Raw genomic sequence first — 19,848 nt, 5'->3', positions numbered from 1 at the left:
GGCAGAATATGTGGAAAGTCCACCAATCCTCCACTAGTTCGCGGATATGGAGGGAATTCTCCTGGAAAAATCTGACACGTTTTTTTACTACACCAAAAATCCAAAATAGATACTCCACCACCAAATGTCATGCCGGAGGAAATGTGGAACAGAGGATGTAGACCACTCGCATATATTTTGGAAATGTAATAAGCTAGCGATGTTTTGGGAGATTGTTCATGATATAATACAAAAGGTACTTGGATATGACTTCCCTAAGTGCTATATGACCCTCTATCTCTGTCATTTTAAAAACGACGATATAGGGCCACGTGAGAGATGTTTGGTTAAGATACTGCTGATTGCGGCTAAGAAGGCAATCACAAGAAAATGGTGCCAGGTGGAGGCCCCCACACAAGGACAATGACTGGAAAACTGACTCATCGATTGAGACTTACAGTACCTCGGGTGGAAGACCAGTGGAAGAAATGGATCTGGTTTAAGGAGCAAACACGCGACAACATAATTCATGACAACACTTAAGACTGGAACGTTAGACCCACAGGAAGCTCTTGTGGTTCATTTTTTGTGGTTTTTTTGTTTGTTTTGAGTTGCCCTGTTGGGCTTGTGTGCAAGTAAGTGTAGATAATTCAATGTTAACTTCTGAATACGGATGCCATGTTTGTATTGACCTAAAAGCTTTCAATAAAAACTGAAGTGATAAAAAAAAAAGAAAAGGACTTTCATTTGCCCGATTTAGATTTTATAAGGATATGAAATTTGGAGTTATGATGGAGGATAGAAATGTGGAAATGCTGTACAAGAGCCTGATGATTACGGCTAAACAGTTCATCCATATATCTAGATTTATCAAGTCCAGGCCGCTTCTCTTAGTCTCCATGGATGAATTAATACATTTTAAGAAAGCACTGAAATGTATTCAAACCAAACAAGCTTTGCATATTTACAGAAATATAGATATGTTGATTTCTGATTCGACCTCTTTCTATCGTTTTGTTTTTCATTAGTTTTTCCTTACTTTTTGTTGTTTTGTGAAATGCTAAAAAACATTGCAACAGCTCAGTCTGACTATTTGCTCCTTTGTTATTGTTATGACCAGATTTTGTTCTTTTGTTCATATAATAAAGGTGTTTAAAAAAAAAACTTGTTGCCGAGAGCACCACATCTTCGCCAAAAAAAGGCCCACATTTGATGTGGCGTATTTGGGCCATATTTGTTGTTATACATGTGGGCCAGCCCTGTGATGGCCTGGCAGCCTGTCCGGGCTGTCTCCCCGCCTGCCGCCCAATGGCTGCTGGGATAGGCTCCAGCATCCCCGCCACCCTGAGAGCAGGGTAAACTGCTCAGATAATGGATGGATGGATGGATGGATGTGGGCCACTTCAGGCTCACATCCATTTTGTCAGGACAAGAAACAAGGCCATCAGTGCCACGTCACTGCCTGAAGTGGCCCACATCCGGATGCCGTCTGGGGTTGCTCTCCGTGAGATCGCCTTTGTGCCTTTAGCGCTCATGTTAAATGACACCATTTTATACGAGTAACCATCAGCGTCAGCAGATAAAACACGGATTGTTATTTCTGTCTCGGCAGTCGCCGAAGATGGCCCCTTCTCAATCAGCTCCGCCAGTCACAGTTCCCGTACGCAGACCGGTTCTGGGAACAGCTCTGAGCCCAAACCACCGCGGGGTCCCCGAAACACACCCGCCGTTGTCACGATACCGAGTCTGCGAAGAGTTTTGGACTGAGGTGGAGTCGAAACTCCCCTGTTTCAGAGGCCTCGGGGACGATTCAGAGGTTCTGCTCGACGAAAAATAATGGGCATGTGTGAATATGTCATTTCAAGTGAAAGTGTTTGAAAGTGTTATTTAAAGAGGGGAAATCAAGAGAATCGAGAGCGCCTGTTACAACCCCTGGCTCGACAGGGTGCAGCTAAGAAGGGGGAGATCAAAACCACTCAATAAGCCAAAATGATTTATTACAAGTAAAGAATAGACGCAATACAATTAAGTGTGGATGTGTGTGTCAGTAAATCGGTGGTGTAAGGTGGGGCAGTGTGGGCGTATTTCCTGATGTCGTGCATGTTGTTAAGTGTAAAAGCAAACCAACCAATAAAACGGGTGGCAGTGACAGCGCCAAGACTACTACTACTACTACTACTACTACTACGACTACGACTACGACTACGACTACGACTACTACCAAAGAGTTTAGATAGAGCTGTTATCTAAGCTCTTTGCTACTACTACTACTACTACTACTACTACCAAAGAGTTTAGATACAGCTGTTATCCAAGCTCTTTGCTACTACTGCTACTACTACTACTACTACTACTACCACCACCAAAGAGTTTAGATAGCGCTGTTATCTAAGCTCTTTGCTACTACTACTACTACTACTACTACTACTACTACTACCAAAGAGTTTAGATAGAGCTGTTATCCAAGCTCCTTGCTACTACTACTACTACTACTACTACTACTACCAAAGAGTTTAGATAGAGCTGTTATCCAAGCTCCTTGCTACTACTACTACTACTACTACTACTACTACCAAAGAGTTTAGATAGAGCTGTTATCCAAGCTCCTTGCTACTGCTACTACTACTACTACTACTATCAAAGAGTTTAGATAGAGCTGTTATCCAAGCTCCTTGCTACTACTACTACTATTACTACTACTACTACCAAAGAGTTTAGATAGAGCTGTTATCCAAGCTCCTTGCTACTACTACTACTACTACTACTACCAAAGAGTTTAGATAGAGCTGTTATCCAAGCTCCTTGCTACTGCTACTACTACTACTACTACTATCAAAGAGTTTAGATAGAGCTGTTATCCAAGCTCCTTGCTACTACTACTACTATTACTACTACTACTACCAAAGAGTTTAGATAGAGCTGTTATCCAAGCTCTTTGCTACTACTACTACTGTTACTACTACTACTACCAAAGAGTTTAGATAGAGCTGTTATCCAAGCTCCTTGCTACTGCTACTACTACTACTACTACTACCAAAGAGTTTAGATAGAGCTGTTATCCAAGCTCCTTGCTACTACTACTACTATTACTACTACTACTACCAAAGAGTTTAGATAGAGCTGTTATCCAAGCTCTTTGCTACTACTGCTACTACTACTACTACTACTACTACTACTACTACCAAAGAGTTTAGATAGAGCTGTTATTCAAGCTCCTTGCTACTACTACTACTACTACTACTACTACCAAAGAGTTTAGATAGAGCTGTTATCCAAGCTCTTTGCTACTACTGCTACTACTACTACTACTACTACTACTACTACTACCAAAGAGTTTAGATAGAGCTGTTATCCAAGCTCTTTGCTACTACTGCTACTACTACTACTACTACTGCTACTACCAGAGTTTAGATAGAGCTGTTATCTAAGCTCTTTGCTACTACTACTACTACTACTACTACTACCAAAGAGTTTAGATAGAGCTGTTATCTAAGCTCTTTGCTACTACTACTACTACTACTACTACTACTACTACCAAAGAGTTTAGATAGAGCTGTTATCTAAGCTCTTTGCTACTACTACTACTACTACTACTACTACTACTACCAAAGAGTTTAGATAGAGCTGTTATGTAAGCTCTTTGCTACTACTACTACTACTACTACCGCTACTGCTACTACTACTACTACCAAAGAGTTTAGATAGAGCTGTTATCTAAGCTCTTTGCTACTACTACTACTACTACTACTACTACTACTACTTCTTCTTCTTGTTTATTGGCGGTTGGCAAACAACGAAATGGTGCATTACCGCCAACAGCTGGTATGGAGTGTGGATCAGAATGTCTATTCTTTACGCTACCCCCCCCCCCCCAAAAAAAAAATCTCAAATCTTCTTAATCAAATTAGTTACTCTAAGAAACTGAAACAAGATTTTATAACATTCAGCTGAATTCTTCTGTAGAATATCTACTAAATCAAACTGTATTTTTATTTCTTCTGAGCTTTAGAGTCAGACGCCATCTTTCTGCCTCATATTTCTGACACTATATCGTGACATGCTCTAACGTGTCTCCCTGCACCCAGTAGTCACATCGGCCTGTACTGTGTTTGCCTATTTTGAAAAGTGTACTGTTTAGTCCAGTGTGTCCAAAGGTGAGTCTTGAAATTACTGTCTCACATTTCCTGTTCCTTCCTGCACACCTCACTTCTCCCGCTTTCCTCTGAACTCTAAAACCATCCGCCCTTTCCTCCCTCCCGTGAGCGTCAAGACTGTGAGCTGGCTGCAGCTTCACACTGAAGGACCCGCCTGGGCCCGGGTGTATCCTCTCAGGTCTGACGAGCCGTCTCTCAGCCTGAAACACAACAGAGGTGAACAGAACAATCCAGAACCAGTTCTCCGGGGGGGGGGGGGTCGTTCGTCACATCCTTTCTAATCAAATGGACTTTCTGCCAGAAAACCCAACCACACTGAAATAAACAACACTGACTAATTATAATGAGTCAATGACATTTATATAATAAAAGACAAATACCTTCTTTGTCTCAGGCCCGCCTCCTCCGCTCCTCCCAGACACACATCAGCAACCTAGTAGGGCTTCCTAAGAAACCGTTATAAGACTACAGGAGGAGAGAGGGCAATGAGAGGAGGACAGAAGGACCAAAAGGCAAAGAGTTACTAGGGCAAGGAGCCCGAGCCAGGGCATCAGCAAGAGCGTTTGATGAGCCCTTGACATGGCAAATATCTAAAGAGCACCACTGCAGGAACAAGGACCACCGGAATAGCCGTCGATTAAGACGCTGTAAAGGGATTTAGGAAAATCAGGGGGTTGTGGTATGTTTAGACTACAATATGTAAGACAGAAAGCTCCGACAACTGTCACCGTAATATGGTTGTCCTTTAACTGATAATGTGGATGCACTCACTGACTCACAACTCACTGAGTTGATGTTTCCTCACGTGTTCAGGAAGCTGGAGGCAGGGATGAAACAGCCTCTCCAGTCATAATCGAAAGGAAGGCCTGTTTCCCAGCTGTCTCTACAAAACCGACATTAACAAACCGTTAACAGCATCAGAACCGGCACGTGTTTATTGTCTAGTGTTAGTCCAGCTCTGTTTGATGCTGACGCCAGGTCAAAATGTGTGTTGATATTTGGTTAGCCTTTGGTTTATGTTTGGATCACAGTTTTGGCCTTTAAGTAGCTGTAAACCAGAAAGATTCTCACACTGTGTGACCACCTGCAGTACATGAACTCTGTATGATCACATGCAGTACATGAACTCTGTATGATCACCTGCAGTACATGAACTCTGTATGATCACATGCAGTACATGAACTCTGTATGACCACCTGCAGTACTCTGTATGACCACATGCAGTACATGAACTCTGTATGACCACCTGCAGTACTCTGTATGACCACATGCAGTACATGAACTCTGTATGATCACATGCAGTACATGAATTCTGTATGACCACCTGCAGTACATGAACTCTGTATGATCACATGCAGTACATGAACTCTGTATGACCACCTGCAGTACATGAACTCTGTATGACCACCTGCAGTACATGAACTCTGTATGATCACATGCAGTACATGAACTCTGTATGACCACCTGCAGTACATGAACTCTGTATGATCACATGCAGTACATGAACTCTGTATGATCACCTGCAGTACATGAACTCTGTATGACCACATGCAGTACATGAACTCTGTATGATCACATGCAGTACATGAACTCTGTATGACCACCTGCAGTACATGAACTCTGTATGACCACCTGCAGTACATGAACTCTGTATGACCACCTGCAGTACATGAACTCTGTATGACCACATGCAGTACATGAACTCTGTATGACCACCTGCAGTACATGAACTCTGTATGATCACCTGCAGTACATGAACTCTGTATGATCACATGCAGTACATGAACTCTGTATGACCACCTGCAGTATATGAACCCTTTATGATCACCTGCAGTACATGAACTCTACAGCATGTCTGTCTCACGCTATATGATGTTTACACTAAGGGAAATATTCAAACCCAAGACTCCATGTTTTTTTTAATCTATTCTAGTTGTCGTATGCACCATTTTATACACATTTACTCAACATCCAGTCTTATCATATTTGGTATTTTGGAAACTTTTAAGATCACCACTAGAACACAAAGTTTCTGGCCTTTAAGGCCAAAACAAATAATTTACTAACAAGCTACTAACAAGCACAGTATTCTGTACAGCTAAAATCGGTTATAGCTCATGCATTTGTACCAGCTGTCTTCCAAATCACTTACTTAACTTAGCTTAAGGTTGTCCGTCGTGTCCGATGATGACAATCCTGCCTCTGTCACTTGTGAGTCTTCTTGTTATGTATTGGGACTTATGTTAATGTGCATGCTCTCTGGTTAGTCTTTGATGGGGGGCTCTCGCGAGGCAAGACTAGGAAGTAATGTTAAGTATGAGCCGAACTGGAGAAAACGCAGATGTAGCCTGATGGCTGTGCATCCGAACTTTGCTAAGTTCTAAGTAAAGAGTTCGTTTACAACCAATGTCTCTCTCGTCTCTAAGTCGAATCTTACACTTCTTATGGCTGTAAAGCCCAATCCGCGATCCACACTGTCTGCCACAGACAGAACAGGTGAGGTCGCTGACTTGATTCAATTCCTTTGGATAGCATGTAATTTGTATTCAGTAACTGACTACATTTCAAAGTAATCTGCCCCAACCCAGCCAGGGACTGAGTCTATGTAGCCAAGGACTGAGTCTATGTAGCCAGGGACTGAGTCTATGTAGCCAGGGACGGAGTCTATGTAGCCAGGGACTGAGTCTATGTAGCCAAGGACTGAGTCTATGTAGCCAGGGACTGAGTCTATGTAGCTAGGGACTGAGTCTATGTAGCCAGGGACTGAGTCTATGTAGCCAGGGACGGAGTCTATGTAGCCAGGGACTGAGTCTATGTAGCCAGGGACTGAGTCTATGTAGCCAGGGACTGAGTCTATGTAGCCAGGGACTGAGTCTTTGTAGCCAGGGACGGAGTCTTTGAACTGTTCTAGCACAATAAGTTTGGCCAAGTCTTGTTACATCTGGCACTGTTACGACAGTGCATCGTTTTACGTTAATTTCAGTGTTGTGTTTACGTCACTTGTTTGCTTGGTGGTCAATTCGGTATGTTGATTAAATGGAGCAGGTTCCGCTCCAAAGACCGCTCCGGTTTTGTCTGTTATTTCAACATGACAAAGTCCTCAAAGCTCAAACGTTTCCACTTCCAAAGCGGCGCGCCGGTGAAACTTGAGTGGCTCCCTGGCGAGCTCACCGTGCGCCTGCTTATCTCCCTTCCTCCACGACCTCAACCGCTGCCGGTAAGCCTCGGGCACCGGTTCATACGCCCTGGACGCAGCGGACTGCACTTTAACATCGCTATATCGACTGCACCGAGGGCAGTCTTGCGCCTTACCAGTCGTGGCGCACTGCAATAACGAAGGGCGCTCCGCGTCAGGCCACTGCCCAGCGCCAGCAACTAAACGGTGCAACAAGGTGCAAACTGCTGGCATCAGACCGTTTCTGTTACTATCATACTCTAGCTGCAGCAAGAGCAACCCTTCCTGCTGTTCAGACGTGAGATCCTACCTACGGGTGGCCGGAGAAGCTCTGCCTTACTTAACGCGGCCTTCCAATCCAACTGGTCGGACGCTCTCTGCTACTGAGCGCAAATATGCCGTTGTAGAAAAGGAAGCCCCGGCCTGTGTCTGGGCTGTGGAGCGGTGGCGCACTTACCCATGGGGTCGCCGTTTCACTCTGGAAACAGATCACCAGGCGCTCACGACGCTGCTCACTACAAAAGGCGTCTGCGTGTTGCAAGATGGTCTGCCCGTCCTATGGCCTACGCCTACGATGTCGTCTACCGCCCAGGTTCTGAGAATGCAACTGCCGACTGCGTCATGTCTCGCCTACCTCTGCCTGCTACCTCCTCAGCCGATGAGTCTCCTGCTGCTGCTCCGCCCGACGAGGACGCAGAGTATGTTGCCCTCCTCACCACTGCTCGTGCGTCTCTCTCTGCTGCTGACCTTGACTCTGCCTGTGCCTCATGTTCTGAGGTCGTGAAGCTTCGCGCTATCGTCACAAGGGGTTGGCCTCCTTCCTCCAAAGGCCTCGACCCTGTGCTGCTGCCATACTACTCACTCCGCCTGGAACTGTCTGTCAAGGACAATTTCGTGTTTCGTGGCTCCCGACTGATTGTGCCTGCTGCTGTCCGCTCTACGCTCATCTCCATCGCTCACGAGTCCCACCGGGGGGTGGTGCGGAGGGCTGCAACGATTAGTCGACATAATCGACGACGTCGATCATAAAAACTCGTCGACGCAGAATTTTAGCTTCGACGCGTCGTATAAAAACAATCAGAGCCAGTAACGTTAACTCAAAACCGCACAAATGTTCATTTGTAACTGCAATGCCCTACAGGAAGTGCTGGGGGCAGTATCGCGTCCATCGTCTGATATAACTGCATTTTGCATGAACGACGAAGAGAAGAAGAAAGCGTATGAACGATGGCGGAAAGGAGAGCGAATGAGGCTAATGAAGAGCAAAAACCAGCGAGACCGAGACTATCAAAAGTCTGGGAGTATTTCACAGATGACAAGCCAAAGAAGTCAGTTAAATGCAGAATATGCAAAGCCGAATTGGCATTCCACAGCAGCACTACGGCGATGCACGAGCATTTGAAACGCAAGCACCCTGGAGCCACGATGATTGCTACTTCGGATCATGGGTAAGTTTAGCTAGTTAGCCACAGTATCGTAATGTTTACGTTAGCTTAAGTTACATGTTGGAAAACAGAACGTCTCAAGGGTGATGCTTGCTAAGCGAACGCTATTTCAGTTATGTGGATTCTGCGTATCCACCAACGAGCTGTATGTAACATTAGCTAAACAGCACCAAGCTTGCAGCGTAGCACACTACAGCTTAGAGTTGTTTAGCTCCGTCATTTATCACCGAGTGTCGTGTTTTTGCAGACTGGAGTATTAACTAGCTAAGTTAAGATTGCTAACGTTAGCTAAATGTTAACGAGTTCTAACATTCACTGACTCTGCAGTAACTTACTGCGCTATGGGCTCTAGGTTTCTTTTTTTCAGTTGAAAAAAATTGAACTTTTTGGGCTAAAGCGCAGGCAAGACTGCAGAGACGGGGAACGTTAGCACCATCTAACATTAGCTAGCTATCTTACTTAGCTAGTCAATCTGCAGTCTGCAAAAACACGACACGGTGCTAACGTGAGCTGTCTGTAGCCTAGACAGTCAACTAGCTTTCCCAGTGAGCTCTAATCAGCTGTAGCTTGTCGTAGCGTTAGCTAGTTAGACTGGGTTGGAGCATATCAATAATTCAGTTGTAAGATATTTATTCATTTAAATGGTTTAATTGGTATTAGGCAGTACACTAAGATAAACTGATACCATAGCCTACAACTTGTGATGATAATTAATACAGCTTTCTGTTTTGTTCTCTTTCTATTTTAGTACTAAGCAAAGGCGTGTGGATGAGTTCATCCTGAAGAGAGGCTCATGCACCCCTCAAATGGCTGGAGTCTTAACAGAGAGCATCCTCAACATGCTCGTCAATGACATGAGACCAATATCCATGGTTGAAGATGGGGGATTTAAGCAGATGGTCACCACACACCTTACCTTCCAGAACTCATTTTACTAAGCTTATGGAGGGAAAGTATGAAGCTACTTTTGGTAAGGTTAAAGATGCTCTTAAAGCAACCAAGAACAAGATTGCCCTGACAACTGATGCCTGGACCAGTGTCGCGACAGAGGCATATCTTGGCATCACCTGCCACTTTATAAGTGATGACTGGGAGCTCACTAGCTTCTGCCTTACAACCATGCCACTCGAAGAACGGCACACTGGACCCAACATTGCTGCATGGATTGAGCAGGCTGTGGAAAGGTTTGAGATCCCTCCAAGCAAGATTGTGGCAGTTGTTCATGACAATGGCTCCAATGTCGTACTGGCTGCAAACATCTTGCAGGAAAAACATGGGTGGGTGTCTATCTGCTGTGCAGGCCACACTTTACAGTTGGTGATCAATCGTGCACTGAAACACCCTCAGATCAGTAAAGCACTGGGAGCAGCGAGGTGTCTCGTCGAGCACTTTAAAAGGAGCGAACTGGCTTCAAGCAAGCTTAAGACAAAGCAGAAACAGATGGGGACCCCGGAACACAAACTTGTCCAAGATGTCTCTACCAGGTGGAACAGCACCTATTATATGGTGACTCGCATGCTGGAACAGAGATGGCCACTGACTGCGACTCTGTCTGACCCGGCAGTAACACAGAGAGGGAAACAATACCTAGACCTCAAAGCTGATCAGTGGACCCTGCTAGATGAACTGGCCAAAGCTCTCCAGGCCTTTGAATGTGCCACTGTCTACTTGAGTGGTGGAAGCTATGTGACAGTCTCCACCTTGCCTCCACTAGTCAGAGGGCTTTTGAAGTCCACCTACACTGCCTATGATACAGCTCCTGTGCAGGCCTTCCAGGCGGCTGCTTCAGAGGAGACCACTGCACGCTGGTCAAGAGAGGTCACCATCACAGATGATGACCCAAGCAAACAGATCATTGCAGCTGCACTAGACCCACGATTTCGAAAACTGAAATTCCTGACACCAGAGGAGAGGTTCAGTGTTCAGAATAAAGTACAAGCTCTGGCCCTACAGTCCAAGGATGGGAGTACTGTGAATAACCAGCACACCAGTGGGAATGAAGAAGCCACAGCAGCATCAGCTGACAAGGATGCCACAGACTCAGCTGAGGGAACTACAAATAGGTCTGTTTCAGCTCTCGATTCACTGCTTGGATGTGACTCAACAGCCAGTGACAGTGAGACCAATGATGAACAGGATGCGCGCAACCAAGCGATCAGTAATGAAGTGCTGACGTACTTCGGAGAGCAGCCCCTCTCAAAGACAGAGTCCCCTGTCTTGGTGGAAATTGAATGAGGCAAAGTATCCAACCCTTGCATCACAAGCCAAATCGTTTTTGTGTATTCTAGCTACTTCTACTCCCTCTGAGCGTCTCTTCTCAGCAGCTGGGAACATCGCCTCAAAGAAGAGAGCCAGCCTCACTCCAGAGCACGTCGACATGCTCACGTTCCTGCACTGCAATTTAAAGTGTTTATGAACTGCAGGAGATCAGAGTAAGACACACATATACACACACACAGCTCCTCTCACTCACACACAGCAAACAAAAGACCTACAAGTCTGTCTGGGCTGACTCATTCTCCCCTCCTGTTGGAGATGGTGGAGCCTAGTGAGTGGATCCACGTCCCCCTCCTGGACCAGGTTAACAGCCCCATCAGAACCGCGGTGCTGGGGCAGAGGCTGCTATTTTGAGTTACTTTTAAAACATTATTTGCGCATTATCTTTACCTTTTGACTTGCACTTTAATTTGTCTTATTTATTTATTTTGTTTTTATTATGATTGATAATGCATTTACTTTCATTTGTATTATTTAATGTATTTATTTAGTTTTAATTATGATTGATGATGCATTTGATTAAACAAGTAGCTCCAAAACAAGTTCCAAATTCAAATGTTTCATGAGTCATTATTTTAATTCGCTATGGGATCATGTTATGTTAAGGCAGAGAGACACAGGGCGACATTCACAAGAGTGCAGACTTAAGCATGTGAGGTAAAACGTGCACTGGAGCCCGGAAGAGGATCCGCGCCCTCAGGAAGCAGAGATGGAGGGTGTGATAGAAATAATCGTTAGATTAGTCGACTAATCGAAACAATAATCGACAGATTAGTCGACTACCAAAATAATCGTTAGTTGCAGCCCTAAGTGCCATCCGTTCCTGCTACTTGTGCCAGTCAAACGACAAGACAGGAAAACTACGCCCAGGCCCGCTACAACCTGTGCCGCTACCTGATGGACCGTGGCAAAAAGTTGCCATGGACATAGTCGGCCCCTTCGAGACTGCTGCTTCAGACTGCCGATACGCCATCACAATGACTGACTACTACAGCGAGTGGCCTGAGGTAGCCTTCACTCGTGACATTACCACTGACACTGTGCTTACGTTCATGTCATCCGTGTTCAGTCGGCATGGAAACCCCCTGAGCATCGTCACTGACAACGGTGTACAGTTTACCTCTACACCGTTTGCATCTTTCCTGGAGGACAGACAGATCTCCCACAACTGCTCTTCTCTCTACTACGCTGCTGCTAATGGAGCTATAGAGAGATTCTGAAACAAATTATCCAGTTGGCCATTCAGCAGCATCAGCCGTGGAAACCAGCCGTGGTAGACTTCCTTCAGGTTTACCGCGCCACTCCCCACGCCACTACCGGTTGGTCTCCGTTCCAACGGCTCCATGGTCGACCCATGCGAACCAAACGGACTCTGTTGCCTCCTGCTCCTGAGCGTACATCAGCGAAGATGGACAGTAAGTAAAATGAAAAATATTGCAACCGTGGCGTTGGACATAACAGAGTTCTGCTTAACAGTTCAGACAAATGAAATAGGGACAGGAAATCCTTCGGTTCTGGGGGATCCTAAAAGAAGTGAGGACAGGATCAATTTAACGTGAAAAATGCACAACAACAACTTTCTCAATGCTCCAAAAAAACAAACCCAAATGGATATATCACATTTTATACGAGGTACCTCAGAGAGAAAAGAAATAGATTTCTTGAAAGGATTTGAATAATCAATGCTTCAGGTCGGTGACTTTCTAAAGCCGGTTGTTAGTCAAACAGGAACAAAAGCCGGGTTGGGTCTGATAAGGATGCTAAACGAGGTGGTCTCTGAAGACTCCTCTCACACCCCAGTTGTCAGGAAAACAAGAGGTTTGGAAAAGCCAAAACAAAACCTCCCCCAGCTTTTATATCCCCTTTTAAGCCCCTCTCAAGGACTTGCAACTTCTGAACACCACAAAATGGCCAGACGGACAAACACCACGGAACAAACTATGAGCACACACACAGATGAGTCATGCCAAACACATAGGTCAGTCAGGATCCGTCAGGATCCGGTTTGGTACCAATGGCTGCGCGTCATAGTCCTCTGCAGTTTTTTTTCTTTCCCTACTGTCACACTTTCTCCCACATTCCAAAATTCTTTCTTGCTCTGCCACATACTCTAACCATGTTGTGGGAATCTTTTTCCTTTCCAAGACCTTCGCTTTTCCCTTTTCCACGGACCGTCAGACTCTCATTAGTTTATTCTTGCTCAAAGTTCCTTCAACAGGAAACCCGTGACCCTGTATCCAGTCTAAAACATGTTTTACCGAGTCTTCACCTTATTTCCTTATCATTATCTGGTAGATCGCACCCTCCATATCTATCGGGGGGCAGTTTACTGCCCTTGTTACCCATTCTTCTTTATTTTATTTATTTATTTGTTTATTTGTTTGTTTATTTATTTAACCCCTCACTTAACCCTGCCAGGTGACCACTTTTCTTAGTGCGTGACCGAGGGTAAACAGCCGCTTATATGTCAGTGCACGACCTCATAAGCGTTTTTAAATGATCATTGTATCCTTTAAAGAATTCTGCTTATCAGTCATGTTCTGTGACTGGCGAGTGTCTGTAGATTTATTCTTTTGCTGCCCCAGGCCGGAGTGGCCCTCATGTGTTAGAGACCATTTGTTGTCTGCAGTGTGTGCGATTTAGTGGCCGTGCGTGTGTGTCTGCAGTGAGTGAGAAGTTCCATACACACGGAGAAGTGGAAAACCACAGAGTACATACGGAGTGCACATGGAGTACTAATCTTTCAATAGTGGGTAGCTCTGTTGTGACACATCATCTTGATAACAGGAACATGCGTGGATTTATGTTGCTTCCCACATGTAGGACATATCCTCGTGTGTCCAGTGAGGTTTGGGCGACTCTACCTGATCATGACTACGACGTGAGGCCCCTTTCTGTGGAAGACCAGCTTGACGCAGTAAAGAAATGCATCACTTTCCTGGAGGACGAAAATAAAAAGCTGAGAAGTGGGCGTTTTGGTCTAGAACGCTTCCGGTGTGCACCCAATCTGATCAGGTTTTACACTGGTTTTAAGGATTACCACCCCCTCAAAGCACTCTTCCTAGCTTTACAGCCTACTGCAGAGTCCATGGTGCGATGGACTCAAATGCAAAGGAACAGCCATAACCTAGAACACATTTCTGTGTCTGGCTTCCATGCAGAGCATTTATCGCTGATTGATCAGTTTTTCCTGTTCTTGTGCCGTGTGAGACAGAGCTTTTTTGCTCTGGATTCATCTGTATGATTCAATGTGTGACCGACCACAGCCAGCAGGAACTGTACGACGCAGGCCAACTATTTTCCCTTTATGTTAGGGACCCTCCCAATATGGCCTAGTAGAGCAGCAGTAGATGAGCTAATGCCACCAGTATTCAGGGAATTCTACCCAAACACAAGAGTGATACTAGACTGCACAGAGATCCGCATAGAGACAGCTAGTTCGAAGGTTTTGAACACCGTGACATACTCCCATTATAAAAGTAACACTACACTGAAATCCCTAATTGGGATCATTCCCTCAGGGTCAGTTAGCCTGGTAAGTAATCTATACACAGGATGTATTTCTGATAAGGAGATAACTAAGAGGTCAGGTATTCTGGACCTCTTAGAGTCAGGTGATGAGGTCATGGCCAATAAGGGCCTCCTTATCAAAGACCTGCTCGATGAAATAGATGTAAAACTTGTCATCCCTGCATTTTTAGGCCCAAGTGGACAGTTTAGCTGTGATGAGCTCACAGACACACAGAGTACTGCTGGCTTGAGAATACATGTCGAAAGGTCAATAAGACGCATAAAGGAGTACCACATTTTTGATGGAGTCATACCCCTTTCACTAAGTGGAACAGCCAACCAACTGTGGACTGTGTGTGCTCTCCTAGGACCACTGTTTTAAACCTTTGTTAAATTCAGAAAATAGTGCACACAAACCTTAGCTAGATTGAAACATATGTAACTTCATTTCAGTGCAGTCCCATTTCTTAGCCAGTTCCAGTTTATTGCTACAACAGAATGACAGTTGACCCAACATATTTTAGTTTAAAATGAAACAACAGTTTTGTTAAAGTTAAAGGACAAAGGAGGAAAATATTGCAGATGGGACAATCTAACGTATAAATATTGAATGTACAGTATAAAAATGAAATGCATCTTATTTTTTATTTTATTGTGATTAAACAGCTTCTTTGAATACAGCCCTGTGTGTGTGTGTGTGTGTCTCTCTCTCTCCTGACTGGCACAGGAGAGGCAGAAAGTTCTGGGAAAAGAAAAGATCCAGCTTAGTTTTCATAGTCTCCCATTCCCCATCCCTTGGGATCCCACGCCCCTTCTCTGCCCATTTGTGGTAAACGACGGCAGGTGCTCGAGGTTGGCAGTCTAGACCACGTGTGCTGCTGCACTGACTTCCGATTGAGTAAGAAGAGGGCTGTGGCTAAGTTCCCACCACTTGTTTTGTTTTAAAAAACATTCCAAGTTGGCCGCGGCGTGTACTGGGCATACAAATAACCGTTGATCAAGACGCTACTTGGCAACAGAGGGGGGCGCCCTCCGGTGGCTGGTGGAGAGACGTGGGAACAGGTATCACGTTGTTGACAACCAGAGACGAGGTGACAGGACTCCGGTTAGAGAACCGTTGGAGAAGATACAGGAGACGGTGGCAGCACACAAAGGAGGACACTACAAGGCAGACAGACAGACAGACGGGGTGTGAGGAGTGGGGTGGGGCGGAACAGATCCGGAGAAAGTGTGATGGAGGCGCAGCGACCACCAGGCAGAAACCTGATGCCACGAGAGTTGAGCGTTGCCCTGTTAGGACGCACGTGTTCAGGGAAGAGCGCGTCAGGAAACACCATCTTGGGCAGCGAGGAGTTTGGCGGGAGAGCGGCGGGCTGCGTGACCAGCCAGGGACGGGTGGCGGGGAGGCAGCTGACAGTCGTCGACACCCCGGGGTGGTGGATGTCACTGTTTTTTGGCCAAACCCCTGGGGGGAAAAAGGTAAGACGAGAGCTGCCCGTCCTCCTCCTGGTCACACGAATCGACGTGTCGTTTACAGAGAAAGCGCGGAAGGAGCTGGAAGAGGAGGTTGGTCCTGCGGGGGACCCGGCGTGGAACCGCTGTTTAGTGTTGTTCACTTTCGGGGAGCACCTGGGAGACACGAGCGTGGAGCAATACATAGAGAACGAAGGCGACGCCCTCCGGTGGCTGGTGGAGAAATGTGGGTACAGGTACCACGTCTTCAGCAACAGGAACAGGGGTGACGGTGCTCAGGTGACGAAGCTGCTGGAGAAGATAGAGGAGATGGTGGCGGCGGCACCGCCGCTGGTTCGCGCATCAAGCATCAATATTCCTCTCGATAGTGAGTATCGGTGATCCTCAGTTGTGTAAAGATTTGCTCGTTTTCAGAAGGACGTACTGCACCTACAACTCGGAGAACGAGAGTCACACAACTGTTGCAGAATTCCCGATAGCACAACATTTAGCCGAGTGATGTTACTTTTTGAAAGATAGGAGATGCTCTAGTCCAGTGTTTCTCAACCCAGTCCTCAAGGAACCCCTATCCTGCAGATTTTCATTGTAACCCTGCATAGGTAGCCCCGCTTGTACTTACTCGACCAATCATCTCGCAGCACTTGATTACGCAAGGTGTGCAACGTCTGAAAAAATTCATTGCTGATTGGTTGAATAACTACAAACACGTACCTATTCAGGGTTGCAAAGAAAATATGCAGGATAGGGGGTCCTTGAGGACTGGGTTGAGAAACACTGCTCTAAGACCTTGGTTGAAAATATGATATGGCTTTGAGCAGCTGGATTCTGTTTTACATATTCAGTTCTGAGCTTGTCCTGCTGTAGAGAGTTTGTTCAAGGTGTAGTTTACACTTTTTTTCCTGAACAAACCTCATGTTCATATTTGACAGCCAGGTGCAGCCTACTTAATCCTGAAGATTTGCTGCAAACAAATGTGATTTTTGATGCTTTTTTAAAAAACTTTCTTTGCTGTAATTAAAGCCATAGTTAAGTCATTAGTATCCAATTCATAAACATTTCTGTGCTTGCTCATTTTAAGGGTTACAGTCAGGTAGGTCAAGCTCAGTTCGTCGTAGTTCGTAGCACTTCACATCTTCATCATAGCAAAAGGAAGGTAGAGGCAAGTTTGAAGAAGTGAAATTGTTGGTGCTTGCAACCATGTATGGAAAACCATACCAGTAGAAGACATTCACCAACAGATACTACAATGTAAATAGCTAAAACTCAGGTTCAACGATATATATATATATATATATATATATATATATATATATATATATATATACACTACCGTTCAAAAGTTTGGGATCACCCAAACAATTTTGTGTTTTCCATGAAAAGTCACACTTATTCACCACCATATGTTGTGAAATGAATAGAAAATAGAGTCAAGACATTGACAAGGTTAGAAATAATGATTTGTATTTGAAATAAGATTTTTTTTACATCAAACTTTGCTTTCGTCAAAGAATCCTCCATTTGCAGCAATTACAGCATTGCAGACCTTTGGCATTCTAGCTGTTAATTTGTTGAGGTAATCTGGAGAAATTGCACCCCACGCTTCCAGAAGCAGCTCCCACAAGTTGGATTGGTTGGATGGGCACTTCTTTGAGCAGATTGAGTTTCTGGAGCATCACATTTGTGGGGTCAATTAAACGCTCAAAATGGCCAGAAAAAGAGAACTTTCATCTGAAACTCGACAGTCTATTCTTGTTCTTAGAAATGAAGGCTATTCCATGCGAGAAATTGCTAAGAAATTGAAGATTTCCTACACCGGTGTGTACTACTCCCTTCAGAGGACAGCACAAACAGGCTCTAACAGGTACTATTTAATGAAGATGCCAGTTGGGGACCTGTGAGGCGTCTGTTAGAGACTCTAATGTACTTATCTTCTTGCTCAGTTGTGCAACGCGGCCTCCCACTTCTTTTTCTACTCTGGTTAGAAATCTTCAATTTCTTAGCAATTTCTCGCATGGAATAGCCTTCATTTCTAAGAACAAGAATAGACTGTCGAGTTTCAGATGAAAGTTCTCTTTTTCTGGCCATTTTGAGCGTTTAATTGACCCCACAAATGTGATGCTCCAGAAACTCAATCTGCTCAAAGAAGTGCCCATCCAACCAATCCAACTTGTGGGAGCTGCTTCTGGAAACGTGGGGTGCAATTTCTCCAGATTACCTCAACAAATTAACAGCTAGAATGCCAAAGGTCTGCAATGCTGTAATTGCTGCAAATGGAGGATTCTTTGACGAAAGCAAAGTTTGATGTAAAAAAAATCTTATTTCAAATACAAATCATAATTTCTAACCTTGTCAATGTCTTGACTCTATTTTCTATTCATTTCACAACATATGGTGGTGAATAAGTGTGACTTTTCATGGAAAACACAAAATTGTTTGGGTGATCCCAAACTTTTGAACGGTAGTGTATATATATATATATATATATATATACATAGTAACTGCAGACAGTGTCAGTTAAGTTTTTAGTTTTGTTTCCTGCATTATAATTTTGGTTCCTACTTCTCACCTGTATATTGTAGTACGGAGGGCGGAACTAATCTCCGCGGCTCTGTTGTTACCGGCAATTTAAGAATGTAGCACCTCGATATCAAGCGCCAAAAATAATAGCGCTAACAGCGACAGCAAGAAAATAGCAGCGCACAAGACAAAGCTAATTAAGAGAAAGACAAGTTAAGGTAACAAGAAGATTTAATTGTATACTGACCTGTAAGACCTGAGGAAAAAAGATAATCCAGACGGAGACCAGACAAAGTGAAGAATTTAGCCCCTCTCAGTACTAAGCAGCTGACGAGGTAACGTCATGTGTTGCTAATTGTCTGTTGTGCTAGCTAATTTGCTAATGTGCCAACTATCTGTGCAGTTATTGAGAGTTGACGTACACGTATGCATTTTATTTATGTATTTTTTGTATTTTTATTTTTATTTGCTCTCAACCCAGTCTCACGGGTTGGCCCGAAGAACAAACCCCGCTCCTATCCAAGACCTGCTTCGTTGTGATTACTGAGTGGAGCTACAGTGAGACTCTACTGCACCGTCCGGATTCGACCAACAGACGGCGCCAAAGGACAGCAAAGTACCGGTAGATGACAGACAGCCCAAGCTATCAACCCAAGATGGAAAGGTCCATCACTCACCGTCATAGACTGTCATCGGTGCTCCTCTTATCTTAAGTTAAAGTCATAACAAGAGACTGAAACACATTTATTTGCATTTCTTATACCAAGTTAATTAAGTTTATTTGCTTACCTTTTCACCTGAAGTTCATTTAACTCATTTAATAATTGATATTGCATTTGTGTATGGTTGTTATGTGAATGTTCATATAAGAATAGTACATTTACAGGTGAATTGCAGCTATTTAGTAATTGCACAAGTTAACTTCAGTGAACATTTTGGTTAATTTAAGTTGTTACATTGGTCATTTAAGGTGAAATAAGTCTATTAGGTATAAAATTAACTCAATTGAGTGTCATTAGCCTCTAGATAAGGTAGTTAATTACCAAAATAAAATAACTGCTCAACTAAGGTTTGACTACAACGTTTATCCTCGAAGACACAGCAAAGGCTCTCCACACAAAGAATGCACCAGTTCAGCTGAAGCTCTCCACAATGGCTGCAAAAACCACGCTTGTGTCATGCAGGAAATTGACTGGTTTACAAGTAAAAGGATACTTCTCAGACAAGATAATCCCTCTGCCAGGGACCTACACTAGAGAGTTCATCCCTGCAAACAGAGATCATATTCCGACACCAAAGACTGCAATGGCTTGGCCTC

Source organism: Lampris incognitus, chromosome 10, assembly GCF_029633865.1.
Source record: "Lampris incognitus isolate fLamInc1 chromosome 10, fLamInc1.hap2, whole genome shotgun sequence".
In the NCBI taxonomy this organism is placed as follows: domain Eukaryota; kingdom Metazoa; phylum Chordata; class Actinopteri; order Lampriformes; family Lampridae; genus Lampris; species Lampris incognitus.
The sequence above is the reverse complement of the archived record's forward strand: the minus strand, read 5'-3'. Positions refer to the sequence as shown.